We start from the raw sequence: 18,864 nt of genomic DNA on the forward strand, positions 1-18,864 counted from the left end.
GTACCAGGCATGAGTTTCCTCCTGTGGAACAGGCTTTAGATCCAGTTAGAAAGTAATAGGTTACCCTCATAACATTCATGCCATTGTACACATTCTCATATCTTGCCAGGACAGACATTATTGTAGCTTGCAGGGCTCACAGCTAGGTAAGACTATTGATAATCTTTCTCTCCAAGCAGCCTTCTTAAGCATGCTTGAATATTGTGAAAACTAGTTAGGAGGGAGGAAGCTTCCAGGTCAGGTCCAGCTTGATTTATCCATGTCCTGTGACACAGGTGTGTGTATCTTCAATGGTAGGGTCATATCATCAGGTTATCTTGGGAAACTCAGAGCAATGGCAATAACCTTTATTGCTTTAGTAGCCTATGAGATCCCCCTCTGACCAAGAACTTGAGGGGAGGTGTGATGATCATTCTTAGTTGTCAACTTGACTACATTTAGAATTAACACCAGGCTGTGGTCATGCACACCACAGCACTCTGGAGGCAGAGGCAGGCAGGTCTCTATGAGTTCAGTGTCAGCCTGCTACAGAGCTAGTTCCAGGACAGCTAGAGCTATTACAAAGAGAAACCCTATCTGGAAAAACAAAACAAATAACAAAAACAAACAAACAAATTATCTAAAACCTAGATGGCTGGGCACAATTGTGAGGGACTTTTTCTTAATTAAATAATTTGAAATGAGAAGACCCACTCTTTTTTTTTTTTCATTTTTCTTTGTTAAGAAGTTTCCTACTCACTCCACATACTATCCACAGATCCCCTCTCCTCCCTTCTCCCATCCCCCAGTCCTCTTTCCCAAGCCATCCCGCATCCCCACATTCCCCAAATCGAGGTCTCCCATGGGGAGTCAGCAGAGCCCAGCACACTGAGCCTAGGCAGGTCCAAGCCCCTTCCCACTGCACCAAGGCTGTGCAAGGCATCACGCCTCAGGCACCGGATTCCCAGAAGCCTGCCCATAGACCAGGGACAGATCCCGATCCCCCTGCCTGGGTGCCCCCCAAACAGTTCGAGCCAAACAACCGTGAGGGCCTAGTCCAGTCCCATGGGGGATCCACAGCCACCAGTCCACAGTTCATGGACTTCCACTAGTGTGGCCAGTCATCTCTGTACGTCCTCCCATCATGATCTCGACGTCCCTCGCCTGCAGAATCTCTCCTCTCTCTCATCAATTGGATTCACGGAGCTCAGCCTGGTGCCTGGCCGTGGATCTCTGTATCTGCCTCCATCAGTCACTGGGCAAAGGCTCTATGGTGATAGCTAGGTTATTTGCTAGGCTGGTCACCAAGGAAGACCCACTCTTAACCTGGATCTTTGAAGTGGGAAGATCCACCTTTAATATGGGCCACACCTTCTGCTGGCAGCCTATATATAGGACATGGAAGAAGGAAGCTTTGTCTGTCTGCTTGTTCTTACTCTCTCTAGCAAGTCCATTCCTTCACTGGCATTAGAGCTCATGGGAGTTCAGGAGGTATCTCATACATTTCACTGGGCTTTTTGTTTAGCAACTTACAGCTTCTGGGAGGAAAATTATCCCCCATGTAAAATAATGACATTTAAGTGTGTGTGTGTGTGTGTGTGTGTGTGTGTGTGTGTGTGTGTGTAAAAAAGTAATTTCCATATGGCTTTTTCAAACATCTTTAGACAAACACCACCATATGTTGTCTCTCATATATGAATTCTGGCATCAAGTCTTTAGATTTTTGTTGCTATTATTGTTTATTTTATCACTCTTGAGATCCACACATCTCGACCACAGAAACACAGATGGTCTTTTTGCTGAATTTAATTTCCAAGGATGCTTATATAATAAGAATCTTTGAAAGATAATGTTAATTGTCATTCTTATTACTCAGTAAAATATACATCATCATATTTGCTGCCCATCCAAAAACATTCAAGTCCCCTAACCTCAGGGTTCTTCTGGAGTCCACATTGGAGACAAATACATGCCATGAACTCACAATTGAAAAGTCTGATTGAATTTTATTTTCTCAGACACTTGGTAAAGCTAAGACTAAAGAAATCTCTATGCCTTAGTCCATTTGGGAAGGTGAAACAAATTAGAGATAATTTATAAATAATAGAAGTTTCTTACAGTTCTGGGAGCTGTAAATCAAAAGTCAAGGTGCTAGCAGATTCTGTTTCTAGTGAGTGCCCACTCTGTTCCTCACAGTGCACTTTCTTTCTGCATCCTCAGAAGATTTAAAAAAAAATCAGTTTTTCTCAATGAATTTTACAGGAGCATTAAGTTCATACCTTAAAGTGAAGCTCATGACCCAATTACCTCTCAAAGGCCCTCCTTCCAAAACACCATCCCTTCCAAGGCCATGTTTCTGTTTCAGTAAATGAAATGTCTGAATACAAATATTCCCATCCTGGTACTGTTAGTCCTGAATTTCTTATTTACTTTTTATCCTATTTGCCACTCTTTATACACACCAGCCCCTTGAAATAATTTTTAAAGATGAAGAGCACTTCTTTTCATAATAGTAATGAAATTCTAGACTCTGCAAAACTAGGTTGAAAACAGTTAAATAAATCTGTGATCAGAATCATGAAGGTGATTGAAAATGAGCTTTAAAGGGACAGAGAATCTTTTACTTTGTAATGAAAATGGTTTCAGAAAATGCAAGGTAATTGCTGCCCCCACACCCCTTTCAAGCAAGCTTCTGGGTGTGCCAAAGCTGGAATAATTGTATTCAGCTAGTATCTGATGGCTCGGTGCAAAGAACCTCTGAACATTACTGAAAACTGTCTGACCTTGGGAAAATTACTGTTGGAGTCTATGTCTCCTCTCCTATAAAAAAAAGGATAATATAATTTAAATCATATTTTTTCTAAAGAACCAGTATGAGCAAGGCCTAGAGAAGACAGCAGCCCACACTCTATACAGTGGCCATTGCATTTGTCAAAGGCTTCCTACTGGATCTCTCTTTCCTTTGTTTTTCAACTATAAATCTGCACCAGTGGCATATTTTGACATGAAATCTCATTGGCATAGGTCCCTATATGTCTCCATGAAATGTCATTTGGTAGAGCTATAATCCTCCCACTTGATTCCAGAGAAACCAACATAAAGCACTTGTGAATTAACAGAGTATGTCCTTGCTGAACCAAAGTCTTGTTTAAAATTGAGCAAATGTATATAACTCATGGTAAAAAGAAAAGCACTTGTCACTCACTGCAGGCTTGAAACTTTAATCTATGGAAAGGCTGGATAGGTGCTAATAAATATACACATGCTATTCTAGGATTTTAATACTAAATACTGTTTATTTTCATTAGGTTTTTTTTTTATCAGAAATGCATTTTCTAATCTCCACATCAGAATTCACTTCAGTTAACAGTGATCATGGTTTGGTGTGACACGTTGACTTTCAGAGTGTAAATGGGTAGATGTAGTTGCTGGTTTAAGTAGCAGTTCCAAATAGAAGGCATTTATATACAACATACTAAACATAATTTGTGCTTCAGGATGCTATTTCTGTGACTTCTAGTTCCTAGATAGAAGGGCATGTTGGTCTTTCACAAAACACACAGAAATCCAAGATTAAACTCTCAAATGGTTTTTACGTCTCCTTAAATTTGATGTGATGTGCTCCTCTCTGTCCCCTATGGTGAATACTTTATGGTTAAGGGCAAACGCTTGCAGTAACAAGAAAATACATAGATGCCTTCCAAAAGTAGGTTTAAGAGCCCCTTTGTTAGCTCCTGACAAAGTTGAGATCTCATGACTCCAAAACCACCAGAAGCAAACTAGGAAAAACCCAATGCAAATATATAAAATGTAACTGATTCTGAGATGTTCTAGTGGAATTTTGTGGTTGAAAATTAAAGTTTCACAGTCTTAACCATTCAATACTATGAAATTTTTAGTCATATTTGTATTAAAAGCATTTTCTTGATCAGTTGTTGTAGATTCTATGAATAGGCTGTGGATAACACTAATAGAACTCATAAATTTGTTTTGAAAAGTTTGAACAATGCTGTTGTTTTTTGGAGAATTATTTCAGGAACTTTTTTTTTGTATATGCCACTCAGTTCTACAATTTGGTGGTAGACTAGTTGGCTTTCCATTCCTGTGATAAAACACTGACCAAAACCAACTTTGGAATTGATTTATGTCACTAACAATTCCACATCACAGTCCACAGTTGAAGGAAATCAGGACAGGAAAAGCCTGGAGGCAGGAACTGAGGCAGTGACCATGGAGGGATGCTGCTCTCTGGCTCCCTCCCTGCTCATGCTCAGCCTGCTTTCTTTTTTTTTTTTTTTTTTTAATTTGGTTTTTCGAGACAGGGTTTCTCTGTGTAGCTTTGCGCCTTTCCTGGGACTCACTTGATAGCCCAGGCTGGCCTCGAACTCACAGAGATCCGCCTGTCTCTGCCTCCCGAGTGCTGGGATTAAAGGCGTGCGCCACCACCGCCCGGCTCAGCCTGCTTTCTTATACAGCCCACAGCCTGCTGAGGGATGGCACTGTCCCCAGTACACTGGCCTTCCCACATTAATCAATCAATCAATTGAACATCATCATCATCATCATCATCATCATAATAAATGTCCCACAGGCCTGTCTACAGGCCAATCTGATGGAGCATGAGTTTCCTCTTCCAAGATGACACAAGCTGGTGTCAACTTGAAAACAACAACAAAAGAACACTTAAGTAATTAATGCAATCATATTTATCTTGTACTAAAAATGTTTCAATATTTTCCTCCCTGCCCTCCCACTCTGTCCCTGTTCCAGCTTGACCCTCCCATTTCCCTATGTTCTCATCCCCCACTCCTCGCCCTCTGCCATTCCCCACCCAGTCCACTCATGTAGATCTCATCCACTTCTCCTTCACAGGATCATCCATGTGTCCCTCCTAGGGTCTTTTCCTGTTAGCTAGCCTATCTGGAGTTGCAGTCTGGCTATCCTTTCCCTCCCATTTAGTATCCACTTTTGAGTGAGTACATACTATGTTTGTCCTTCTGAGTCTGGGTTACGTCACTCAAGATGATATTTTCTAGTTCTATCCATTTGCCTGCAAATTTCATGATATCATTGTTTTTCACTGCTGAGTAGTACTCCATTGTGTATATGTGCCATATTTTCTTTATCCATTCTTCAGTTGAGGGACATCTAGATTGTTTCCAGGTTCTTGCTATTACAAATAATGTTGATAGATGAGGACATCATGGGAATAGGAAGAGGCAGGGTGCTGGGGAGGCTCTCAGGAATCCACAAGGATGACCCCATCTTGGTCTGCTGGCAGTGGTCCAGAGGGTGCCTGGACTGGTCTACTCTGGTGATTGGCCTAGCAAATAACCTAGCTGTCATCATAGAACCTTTGTCCAACGACTGATGGAGACAGATGCAGAGATCCACGGTCAGGCACCAGGCTGATCTCTGGGAATCCAATTGATGAGAGAGAGGAGAGATTCTACAGGCGAGGGACGTCGAGATCATGATGGGAGGACGTACAGAGATGACTGGCCACACTAGTGGAAGCCCATGAACTGTGGACTGGTGGCTGTGGATTCCCCATGGGACTGGATTAGGCCCTCTGGATACAGAAAATGGTTGTTTGGCTCTAACTGTTTGGGGGGCACCCAGGCAGGGGGATTGGGATCTGTCCCTGGTCTATGGGCAGGCTTCTGGAATCCAGTGCCTGTGGTGTGACAGCTTGCACAGCCTTGGTGCAGTGGGAAGGGGCTTGGACCTGCCTAGGCTCAGTGTGCTGGGCTCTGCTGACTCCCCATGGGAGACCTCGATTTGGGGGATATGGGGATGTGGGGTGGCTTGAGAAAGAGGGCTGGGGGATGGGAGTAGGGAGGAGAGGGGATCTGTGGATAGCATGTGGAGTGAGTGGAAAATTTCTTAATAAAGAAAAATGAAAAAAAAGTTTCAATATGCTGTCAAAGAGTTAACTGACACATGTCACTATTTCTACCCTTTTATGTAAAGTGGTCGGTATTTTTTGTGTCATATAATTTCCTATATTTACAATACACTATTCCCAGTTATTAGATTTCTAAAGAACAATGTTATCACAGAGATATGGAGTATATGTAACTCATACACAGTTGACTGTTAGCAAGATGTAACTGGTGTTTTAACACTATCCACAACTGTCAGCTCAGAGCAACGTAATCTTTTTCTGACTTGACCTCTGCAAGTTCTGTGCAAATTGCCACGCTTCACACTTTGCATGCCTGCTGTGCCTAAGAAGCTGGTGTGCAGGCAAGGAAGAAGACTCCACAAGGACAAGAAAAGGGTTTTCTTCAAATAGCAATGCACTATTTTAACTCGGAGGCCAGTATTATACAGATGTAGATCTGTGGTCAGGGTCTCAGAGCTTTGACAGTGGCTTGTGTATATTTTTTCATTGTGGTTTTGATCTAAATGTACGTATGCTAGCAAGCTGAGCACATGATGCTTTGTTGCATAAAAAGGTCAGAGTAGCTGAGAAGAGAGAGGTTTTCTAAATTTTGAGCCTACAGAGTTATTGAAATGTTGAAAGTAGACAATGTGAAAACTCATACCAGAGCATGCAAAAAATTCTACCATAGAAATACTGGAAGCAAGAAACACAGAGTCTTGGGAGAACTGAAGGTTGTATGTGAGTCTCTGCCATGGGAATGGTATCTTTCAGATGCTCCATGTCTAATACCTGCCTCTCACTCTAAACTGGGATTATATTAAGAGACTGATATCTGCACACATGACATACAAATGTTACCCATATTGGCAATTTTATGGCATTTTTCTTTCCTGTAAAATCTTTTTTAAAATGCAAAGCCGTAAGAATTGTTTTATCATGCTCTCCAAGGGCTGGACAGAGATACATGGTGTACAGGAATAGATAATATATAGTTATAGATCGATGATGGAGTCATAAATGGAGTGAGAAAGAAACAGATAGGTAAACAGACTTATTAGACCCCACAATCTCATTAAACCATTACTAAAAACAAAAACAAAAACAAAAAAAAAAACCAACTCTGTTGGAGACTTGAGCTCCTAAATCAAATGGAAACTTGAGCCTTCTGTGATGATCAGTGTTCATACCAACTTGACAGGTTCTGGAATCACCTAAGAGACTAAGTGTCCCCAGGCACATCTATGAGGGATTTCTTATCTTAGGTTAGCCTCTGAACATAGCTATGAGGAATTATCTTGCCTAGTCTACTAGAAGAGGTAGATCCACCCTCAGAGAGGGCAATGTCATTCCCTAGGCTTGGGGCCTGGACTAGAGAAGACAGGGGGGTGCTAGCTGAGCAGAACAGTCATTACTCTCTGCTTTTGGACTATAGATTCAAAGCCATCCACTGCCTTGAGTGCCCTCTGCCTTGACTTCCCTGCCGTGATGGACTGAACCCTCAAACTGTGAACTAAAATAGACCTTTTCTTCACTAAATTGCTTTGGTTGGGTATTTATCACAGCAATAGAAAATTTTTAATTCTGCCAATCAGAGGATGTATTTCTATTTCACTTCTATTTTGTTGATTATTTCATAAGCATCTTCCCAATCTTTCTAGATTAACTGTTCAGGAAACAAGGCATTTCCTCATTGTTTAAGCCCATGTCAAATTTCTACCTCTTGAATCTGAACCTGATTTAACAGTTAAATTCAGCAGATCACTAAGCGTCTACTAACTATGAAGATAAGAATGCCGTAAGATAGTTCTGAATGAAATGTCTAGAAGAGGTTTTGCCACTCTGCTGGAATCCAGTAGCTGTTGTTACCACTAATGTGTTTGATAAATGCACAGATTCATGGCTACTTTTGTTCTGTGACTAGTACCATGCAAGGTACCATCATTCATATTTGTCAACTACTCCCTATTCCCTTTGGAAGGAGAGCTGAGTTTTGCAACAATAATCACATCTGTAGAATACCTTCATAGCAACAGCTAGACTAAGCATCTGACCGAACAACTCAGTACTGTAGTTTAGTCACATAGAAATGAATTTAAACAAGTACCTTGGGACTAGTACCAAGTACCTAGAAATTAAACAAGCACCTTATGATTTATAACATCTATAATAGCACTGATTTAACTTGATATTTAAAATATCTAGCTATGAGGTTTTCATAATAACCGTAATAATTAGAATTCCTTCTTTTTCCTCATTGCTACACAAATGAGAACTTGAGATTCAGTGTCTGAAATCACACAAGCAGAGTCATCTCAAAGAGTCTTAAACCCAGGTCTTCAACAATAACCATTTTCTCTTCTATCAGTTCCTGCCAAAACACATTTGATGGTTGATTTGTTTATTGATCAACAATTATTCCATTGACAAGAATTTTAGAATACAGTAAATGGGAGTAATCATCAATATGACCCATCGGTATTAAGGAGAAAGAGGGAATTTCACTGGCTTAGGAAGATTCTCTATTTAGCTCCAACTATTAATAATAAAATTTGAGGACTTCCAACAGAATTTTATGTAAAATTCAGAAAACTGAAAGAGGTCTTTCTAACTGACCTCCAATTTCTTAATTATTTGGGGAGCATCCCTGTCATCCAGCCTCTGCATTCAGACAAAGCATATGCTTCTTAAGGTTCATGTAACTGAAGCTGCTAAAACATCTATTACATTAAAAAAAATATATCTGAAATGTCAACAACTGTGTATGCCTTCCCTAGGAAGAAATGGTTTCTTTCTTTGTTTTTGATGAGTGCTTTCTGCTAGCCTTGGCTGGCAAAGATGACTAGTGGACGCCCCCATCACTACTGCACAAGAACAAAGGGGTCTGCACTGAGAGATGTGCAACCACCGGGACTGAAACAATGCTTCAAAACTCAGAAACAAACCACCTGGACAGGCCTCTGGACTCTGGCTTCCCCAGCTACCCCCCAAGTCACAGCTGCTTGCATAAAAGGAGTAAGGAAAACAATATTACAAGTTTTTACAAGTGACTACTTTGACATCTGTGATGAAAAGCAACATACACAAAACTGCCTGAAAATGGTTAGTGCTGGAGGGCTGAGTAGTGAGTGCTCACATTCCTCCCTGGTTCTACCACTGTTATGTAGGAACCTAACTCTACATTGAATCCTTAGTCATCACCTAGTTAGTGTGAATCTCTTCTCAATATACCCAAGAATGTCTAACAAAATCCAGGTGATTTATTTTTCATATTTGTTGTTTTTTTGTTGTTGTTTTATTTTGATTGCTAGAGAGCTGTGGAAGTTAAAATCCCAGAGGAACAATTGTTCAGACTGGATGAATGCACAGGCTAGCTCTATTATTCCTTGAGGATTTTGTCACTTCTTGGCTTAGAAATGACCCTGTCAGAAGGCAGCTTTTGGGAGAAAGATAAATGCATAAAAATTTTAAATAAATATGCATGACTAAAACGAGAAGTTAGAGTTGACACATTTCAAACATATGTTAACTTTCCCTGAACAATTTTGATGAATTATGAGGTTGTACAAAGGGTACAGAGAGTTCATTGAAACTGATTAAGAAACTAATATATAAAACTAAGTTTAAAAATATTTTAAAAATTAGAGTTTCACATCCAGTGTTGGGAAAATACCTAGGTTTCCCACTAAATTTCTGGAGTACTGTGGTGTATGAGCCTGGGTGTATGGAGGAAGGCTGAGTTTACCAGAATTTCAGTCTTAGCCTTTGATAAAACTTATGTGATCAACCAATTTAGCTTCTCTGCCTAAGGGGAAAAATGGGTTGCACTTTCCAAGTGAAACTGGAGAAGTTTGGGCGCAGTCATTGGATTGTATTACAGAATGGTTTTAGTATCTAACTTATGATGGTGTACTAGCCATGATATTACACAAAGTGCTGTGATTAGCAAGAGCTAAGAAAGAGATATTTTCCTAATGTTTCATAGAATGAGCTAATATATATATATATATATATATATATATCCACAATTATTTCTATAATAATTTTTCAATTAATACAAACATTTTCTCATCTTCATAGTACTGACATAGACAAAATATTTTTTTAGATAGAGCACAAACAATACCAAACTGTGATAGGATCCCATCCTATTTAAAAACTGTGATTATTGAGTCTAAAATGTCTGTGTCACAACCCAACAATTACAAATATATGCTAAAAGAAATTTGCACATAATGTACAACCAAAAAGATCTGCACAAAAATGTCCACAGTGAATTGCTTATGTATACTACTGAAAATAGCTCAATGACCCGTTGCTGGAACAATGGAATTCTACAGAGCAAATGACTAAACATTTCTTTGTTGAATCTCATAAGGAAAATGTTAAGAAATCCTGTATAAATGACAACTCAGTGTAAGACTGCATTGCTACAAAGCTCAAAAATAGGCCAACAGAAGCAGTCCAAAAATGTAATGAACCATCATGTTAGAGATTATTCCATGGGGTATAGCTTTCTGAAATTATTATGAGGCAATTCTGACATCTAGGAATATTTTATTTCTTTTTTCTCTTTCTTTTCTTAAAGTTAAATTTATTTATTTTACGTCCTGACCTCAGTTGTCCTTCCCTTCTCTCTTCCCATTCCCTACCCACACTTTCCCTCCCCTCAATATTTTATTTCTTAATCTGAATGTTTATTGCTTTGTAAACCATCACAGAGATACATTTGTAAAGTTTCCCGTTTGCTATACATTATCAAATGCTCCTGTTGAAACTGAGATGTACTTCATTTGAAAGAAACATAAGAACAGGAGATAAAAGAGGAGAGTGTGAATCTGTACAAAGAATCACAGAGAAATTCTAGCAGAGAAACAGCCTCTGAAGTTAAGGGCTAAATTGATGAGTTTATTGTTGTTGAAGATACAACTAGTGATATACCAATAGAAAACCCCAGAAAACACACAGACACGCATGTGTACATACAAACACACTCACACACATACCCATACACATGCATGTGCATACACACACATACACACACACACACACACACACACACACACACACACACACACACACACACAATGAAAGACAGGGAGTAAGTAAATGTGGAACATACTCTTGAGGTTTTGCACAACTCAAGTTACAGAAGGCTAGGAGAGAGAAAAGTTGGGCAGAAATCTTATTGAAATAAACAATGGCAGATAATTTTCAACTCATTAACTAGCTACAGACACATAAGAATCAACATCGTCTACTATATAAAGACAAGGCAAATTATGACACACTTCATTGCCAAATTTTTGAAAAATCAAAGATTAAAAAAAATCACAAAAAACTGACAGAAAACAAGGAGTTGCTTCCAAAGAGGTACAATATTACTGACACTTGATGTCTCCATAGTGACATAGGACTTATAGAAAATGGTAAAGGTAATGAATGATGATTCCTAAATAGAGATGGATCAAGGCATTTTCATATAAACCCCAAAGCTTCCAAGGAGCCAACCACTTCATGGACATAATGTAGTCAGTCATTGGTTTTAAGCGGGATGCCACTCCACAGCCAAGGCAGAGGATTAAATAAAACCTGCAGAAAACTCTACATGGATATGGAGGAAATGGAATTCAAACACACCCTTGAAAAATCCTACATGGATATGGAGGAAATGGAATTCAAACTCACCATTGAAAAGATCTTATATGGATATGAAGAAAATGGGATTCAAACTCACCATTGAAAAGATCTTATATGGATATGAAGAAAATGGGATTCAAACTCACCATTGAAAAGATCTTATATGGATATGGAGGAAATGGGATTCAAACTCACCATTGATAGGAGCATAGATTTACCAAAATCTCTAGGAAAGGGACAATTTCTATTAAAGCTGCAAATTCATATTTTATGAAAAATCAATTTAATTTAATTCTAGTTATGACCCACCAGGGAGGACTACAGTGTGGCCCATGCATCACAGACTCCCCAGTTTCCACAGAGAGCAGAAAGGACAATCAAGTCATATTTGCATAAAGAGGTTATTTACAGTAGCATTGATAACTAACTACAGCAACAGAGAAGACAGGCTCTCATAAGGGTGATACTGAGCAAAAATCCTGTCACACCTGAAGGGAAGCCAGTCTGGATGTCATTACACTTGGAGGTTATACACCAGACAGGCCTTGGTGGTGTGGGATCATGCTATTCTTGATCTGGGTGCTGACTGTGTGGGTGCCCTTAGTTTCTGGAAGCAGAAGTTTGAGACAGAATTTTTTGATGTGCACATAACACTTCAGTAAAGTTAATAAATTGAAATTTGTGTTAAATAATTAACCTCTGTTAATAAGTGAGAATTATACATTAAAGAAACTATGATAAACAAAGATGCCCAACAATATCAAACATCAAACACTGGATTAAAAGGAACAACTGGAATTTCTGACTGTTGGTTTAGTGCCAGTTGCTCTCAACCCAGCACTTCTGAGGTGGCTGCAGCCTGCCATTTTCTTGGGTGAGGTGCTAAGTCAGTCTCACTGGTGGTAGATAACATGCTGCAGTTTTGTTATACATTGTAGCCTGAAACTGTGAAACTGAAGGATCTGTGTGCAACAATGATCTGAAGAGAAATAATCTTATTTAAATAATTGTATCCTATCTGCAGTACAAAATGTGCATAAAGCACAATATCTTGTACCCCGGAGTAAGCACAGAATAAAGTACATTTTATAAAAAATAGTCATGTCAAATTGTTAGTGGTTTGCTATTTTTAACCTCAATAAAGGAATATGACATAGTTTAGCCTAACAATGGGACCACTCTGTATATTGATCCCGAGTATACCTTTATCGAGTCATTCAAGCCTTCCAATTACATTCCAGGTCCCATAAGAAGACAATCTAAAACTGGGTTCATACAATCAATTTTTTTTCATCTTGAAAGCTTGAAATATTGGCCAGAAAACCAAAGTTACCAGAATATGAAGAAAATGCTTTCTTCTCAAATGAATGTAAGATTTAAGATTTAACTCTTTGTTGACTAATTTACTTCTTCATATTTTTTTTTAATGGAAGGGCACTTCAGTAACAGAGCACTGCTGCTCATTTTCTCTAAAATGTATATTGATGGTATTTCTATTCCCAGAAACCTTTGCTCTTGGCATGGAAAAGCAATTGTAAGAGAGGTGTGGTAACCCACACCTGTCATCCTAGCGTTTATAAAGTGGAAGCAGGATTGCTGTGAGTGTAAAGAGTTCCTCATCTATGCAGTAAACCCCGAATCATCCTTCCCTGCCTCACCACTCCTAAAGCGAAAAAGAAAAATGAGTTGAGACAGTGTACACTTCACAATTAGTCTTCAGACTTACTTGTGCAAAACATAACTGGAGACAAGGGCAAGCATTTCGAAAGCATGGTCATTTATGCTCTGCTACACGTGTCGTCTTGTTGGAAGCACTGAAATATATCACTGTGTTTACACAGGAGGGATTTCCATGTCCTGCTGCCGTAGAAAAGGATGAATGCTTGTTTACCTTTGAAATAATGCCAAATCATTGATTTCATCTTAAAGAGACCAAACTGAACCATAGGGAAATAATATCCTTTCAGAACTCACGAAGGCTGAGCTTATCCTGTGGTCAATGTGATTCTTCCAAATTACCTAGCTCATTTGAAGTTTCTTCACTCATATTGTCTACTTTCCTTAAAGGATAGTTTATACTTCAAGGGCCTTACTAGAAATAGACAGGGAAGTCTTGCATAGGATTCTGGGCAGCCCAGTGAAGTTTAGGGAAAAAGGTGGCCATTCACAGGACCCAGTGAGCAAACTACACCCCTCCTTTGTTATGAATTTGCTGCAAAATGTCAATCAATTTCTTAATTATTTCCAAAACTGAACTACAAGCATATAGCAAAATAAGCAATCAAACTCAGTGGAAATCCACGGGACCAGCCTGTGCCACAGAGATAATTGTGGAAGCTAATGAGGAGCAGGTGTCCTGCACAGCTGTGTTCTCTGCTGGGCGTCCACAGCAGGGGCATCTCTAAAGCCTTAGAAATAAATTTCCTGATCAAATGGCCACAACAACAACAACAACAAAATCAGAAACAAAAAATCCCTTTGGGAAGATGTCTGGACTCTACTTGAACAGTTAATGTTTGATGACAAACTTTTAATCAGGTGTAAGTAGATACAGCTGTCTTGGGTTGGCCACTGGCGTGAGTTTTATGAACACTAAGGAAGGCCCTTGGTGATGGTGACTGCTTAAGGATTTATTATTTTCTAAGTCTTAGTAGGATACTCAAAGCATACATCTATCTCCATGTTCTTCCTAGGCATAACATCAAGTGGCTAAAACCTTAGATAATAAACATATTTACCTGTCAACTAACCTTTTATTTATTTATTTTTTTTATTCAGGACTTAACTTGAACCTTCCCTGGGCAAAGCAAAGTTAATCATATCAGCCAAAAAAGAAAACATCTGGTCACCATCCTCAAGACTATTACTTGTTTACAGGCTCTGAGAAATCTGAGGCAATAGAATCAGTGAAGTTCTGTTTGCTTTTCATTCTGAGTACTGACTAGCACACAGCTGAGAAAGTGCCCTGAAAATCTGACACTCATGTCTGCCTACACACCAGCGGATAAAAGGGTTTTCTTTTCTACATTGTTATATATACCCGTTTGTTCTTCTCCTGTATTGTCTAACTTAATGCGTAAAGCTTTAGATTATTTCCTGTTATAGGTATCCTGTATCAATTATCTTTGTGTTGTGTTTGCTGTGGTAACAATATACAAATATAAGGAGACATGTACATGCATAAGTATAAATGCACAAATAGTCACAAATTATATAAATATTTATAAATATGTATCCATTTAGTTGTAAAATCATAAATATAAGAAATGTGAGGAGAGTTGACAGTTAATCATGGGTGGGGGCATTGCCCTGGTGACGGCATTCATTCCTTAGGAACTCAGTGTTTGCTTGTGGGTACATGTTAAATGCTGTATATTTTTAGGTCAGCATGACTCTTGGGGCCCCCAGGAAGCTGAAAAACTTCAGATCTTATCTTAGAATGTCATAATTTATTTAAAGTACCCCTTTCTCCAAAGCTTATTCTATAGTGTTTCAGCTTTTCCTTTTGGCAGTTATAAATGCCAATTATTTCTTGCTCAGAAAGTATCAATATTAGTTAAACCAGCAGGCAGCCCTGTCAAATTCATCCTGTCTTCTTCTGAAATATTGTTTCCAGGCATATCCCACAGCTTCAGGGTACTCTCAGCCATCTTGCAAGATTACTTAAAACCAAAATGATTAATCTCTAGCTTTCTAGTCACTGCTTTAGTATTTCTGAAGAAGCTGTCCAAAAGATAAAAGCAGAGCGATATTAATTATAACAAGACTTTGAGAGAGTCCAAATCAAGTGTTTCATAACATCATTCAAATTCATCAACTTCAGTGTACACAGCACACAATTTTATGCAAATGTATAGTACTCTAAATGATCTTGTGTTCAAGGACAAGAAAGCTTACAGTACAGGGATTTAAAAATACGTGTATTAATTCTTTGAAAATTCCATACAATGTATTTTGAACATATTCACCTTCACCCCCCCCCACTCTTTCCCTTACCCCCTCTCCACCCTTCCTATTCTTAAAGGGAATGATAGTGGCAAAGCATAAAGAAAACGGTATTATACAGAACTTAGGAACACTACCAATGAAATATTTTTTTAAAGTAATGATTTTAAAATGCTATAAATACTTCACATTTGACCTTATCTTATCTCTTTGGGGAGTACTGAATGAAAAGAGATATGCATTAAAAAGCCTGGTATTTGATAAGATAATGCCAAATGTGAAGTATCTGTAGCATTTTTTTTTTTTTTACCATCACCAGAAAATGGCTTGTATTTTTACGAACCATGGATGTTTAAAGAACTATTTTCTTTCTCAAAGTGACAGCAGCTCTTGGAGAGGGACCTGCACGAGTTGCCCTGTTTCTAATGACAGATCTTCTCCAACTTCACTGTTAGCCAACATGTGTGCACACGGCCCATGTGCATCATTCCCAGGCTGATTTTAAGGAGATAATGGTTGTAACAGCTGTTCTTAGAATAAAGAGGGGAGAGAACAGGATGGGAGCTCTGAGTGGAAAGGGGCAGGGATAGAGTTAGTCACTGTGTGATAGAAACACTGTGTTAAGTAAATGTCAGGTGTTAGTCACCCCCAAATAGGAGGCAATGGCTGTGTTGCTTTGAGAAATAATAAGAAAGTAGTCAATTTTAGAGATGTTTAGTGAATCCTAAACATACAGCTAATTAAGATTCAGGGACAGAGCAGAGAGTCTTTCTATTGCCTATATTTTGCACATGAACATCATTGTAAAAATAGTAAGTTATAAGACAGTCTTCTGAGCACCATCACCTGCACAAGGCAATGGCTAAGGTTTCATGTTTCTCCTTTCATGCCTGTGAGTCTTACAAGGCAGGCAAGGTTTCATATCCTTATTTCATTTAGCAATACAGCATGTACATGCTTGTGTTTTTCTGAATATAGCTTTATTCCGCTAAATCATCATAACTCTTGTTGACCATAAAAAATTGAGTTGATTATATTTGAATAAATCATAATCCAATGAAATATTTAGGAAAAAATCATCTCTGGGATTCCATGTTTTTAAAATTTAGGACTGATATTATTTGCAACTATTGGTTACAGTTGTAACTTATTTTCATCTTGAAAATATTACACATTAATTTATAATTTCTTCATTCAATAAATTATGAGACATTTTTCTGGAAGAACAATGATAACATAATTAAAATACAAATATAAATATTTTGGATGTGCAGAGAGGAGTAAACAGGCATTATTATTGTTTTACATAGGCCTAAGGGTTTGGGATAAAACAAAACATGGGCATAAAATCAGAGAGCTAGATAACAGTAAATATTAGGTGCAGAATTCATGAGGGACCTAGCATGTACTAGTCAAGAGTTCTGCACTGAGGTCCATCCTTGCCCTCATCTCTTGTATTTTATTAGAACACAAGAGATTCCCATATTTCCTCTACATATGGGAATATCACAGACTGACACACTGAACACATCTCACCATTATCAAAGCACCTTTTCTATCTGAGTGAAGATTGCTTGGGGTACCAGAACTCAATAACTCTCTACATTTAAGTGATGAGATTATTAATGAATGTGCTAGTGAAGTGTCAGAACTGGAATGAAGCAGTATTTTATATTTTGTAATAAATGAGTATTCCCATCATGACTTTTCAAAGAAATTTCATTTCCCAACTTGATAGAATCATTACTAAAATTAAGTCGCATTAGGTTTTAAACTGCCTGTGTGCACATCCTGTCACTTACTATCAATGCTCACACCTAATGTTGTGAACTTTAGGGTACTCGGATGGATGCTTTTTATCTTTAATTGAAGTCAATAATAATCTGACTTTTGATTTGAACTGAAAACTGAGGCTGTTTGGTTGGTTTCTAGTTTTCTTGCTCCACGCTTTGGGGAGTGGACTCTTAACTCCTCTGGCAGCTTGACATAAGGAGCCCTGAAATATACACACGATGATTCCTAGAATGTTTCTCGTGTTGTCTCTTCCTTGTCAAGGGTGGGCTTTGGTGTTTAGGATAGCTTCTGTGATGTGTGTGAGCCCGAGAGAACACAGCATGCATCTCGTCCATATGGTGGTTATTAAGATTATGCAGGGCTCGTATAAAACTATGTGGGCTCAGAACGAAGCTGAGTAGTAGACTGAACCCATAGCACCTGCACAGCCCTGGGTTCAAGCTCCAGCACTTCAGAAAATTAAAACAATAATAATCTTTCGATGCTAATCAAACACGTTTCATATATGTATGTATTTTAAAAGCGTCTACAGGAGTAGGTCTCCATGTGGCTTTTCAAAGGGCTTTTAATTTTAGTTGTCTCTCCCACATTCCTTCTTCTATCCTTTTCTCCTCTCCCACTCCCTTTTTAAGCCTCCTATTCCATTTTCCCTTTTGTCTCTCAATAACAGTATATTCTACTTCCCCTTCTAGGGAGATCTTCTCCCAACTCTTCCCTTACCAGCCACGCAACCTCTGTGGTTATTCAGATGGTAGCACATGTATTGAAAGCTGAAAAACTAACATCCACCTATAAGAGAAACCATGCTATATTATATGTCTTTTGAGTCTGGGTTATGTCACTAAGGATGATTGTTTCAAGCTCCATTCATTTACCTGCAAATTGAATCATTTCATTTTTCATAAGAGCTGAATACAATTTTATTGTATAAATGTATCACACTTCCATCATTCATTCATCAGTTGATAGACATCTAGGCTGCTTCCAGTCTCTGGCTATTATGAATAGAGTAGCAATGAGCATGGCTGAGCAAGTGTCTGTGCATCTACACATTACAGAATGTGTAGGATCCTTTGGATACATGCTCAAGAGTGGTATGGCTGGATCTTGAGCTAAGTTGACTTTCAGCGTTTTGAGGAACCTGCGCACTTATTTCCATGGTGGCTGGATCCATTTGCTTTCACACAAGCGATGAACAAGTTTCCTCTTTACCTGCATCCCCACCACCATGTGCTTTCCCTTGTTTTCTTAATCGTGGTCATTCTGACTTGAGTGAGATGAACTCTCAAAGAAGTTTTAGTTTGCACTTCCCTGATGGCTAAAGATGTTGAACTTCTAAGTATTTCTCACCATTAGTCCTCTTTCTGAGGACTCTCTTTTTAGTTCTATGTCCCAGTCCTTGATTGGGTTATTTGTTTCCTTGATGTTCAGTTTTAGTTCTTTAGGTTTTTAATTGTTTGATTGTATCTAGAATACTATTCTAGATACTATTCCTCTGTCAAGTGCATAGCCGATAAAGGTTTTTCTCCTTGTGTAGACTGTCACTTTCCTAAAATCATGCTGCCTTAAGCTGTATAGAGGCTTTTCCAGCTTCGTGAGGGTTTGTTTATTAATTGTTG

Source organism: Peromyscus californicus, unplaced genomic scaffold (genome assembly GCF_007827085.1).
Source record: "Peromyscus californicus insignis strain IS unplaced genomic scaffold, ASM782708v3 Scaffold_20__1_contigs__length_68692818, whole genome shotgun sequence".
NCBI classification, from domain to species: Eukaryota; Metazoa; Chordata; class Mammalia; order Rodentia; family Cricetidae; genus Peromyscus; species Peromyscus californicus.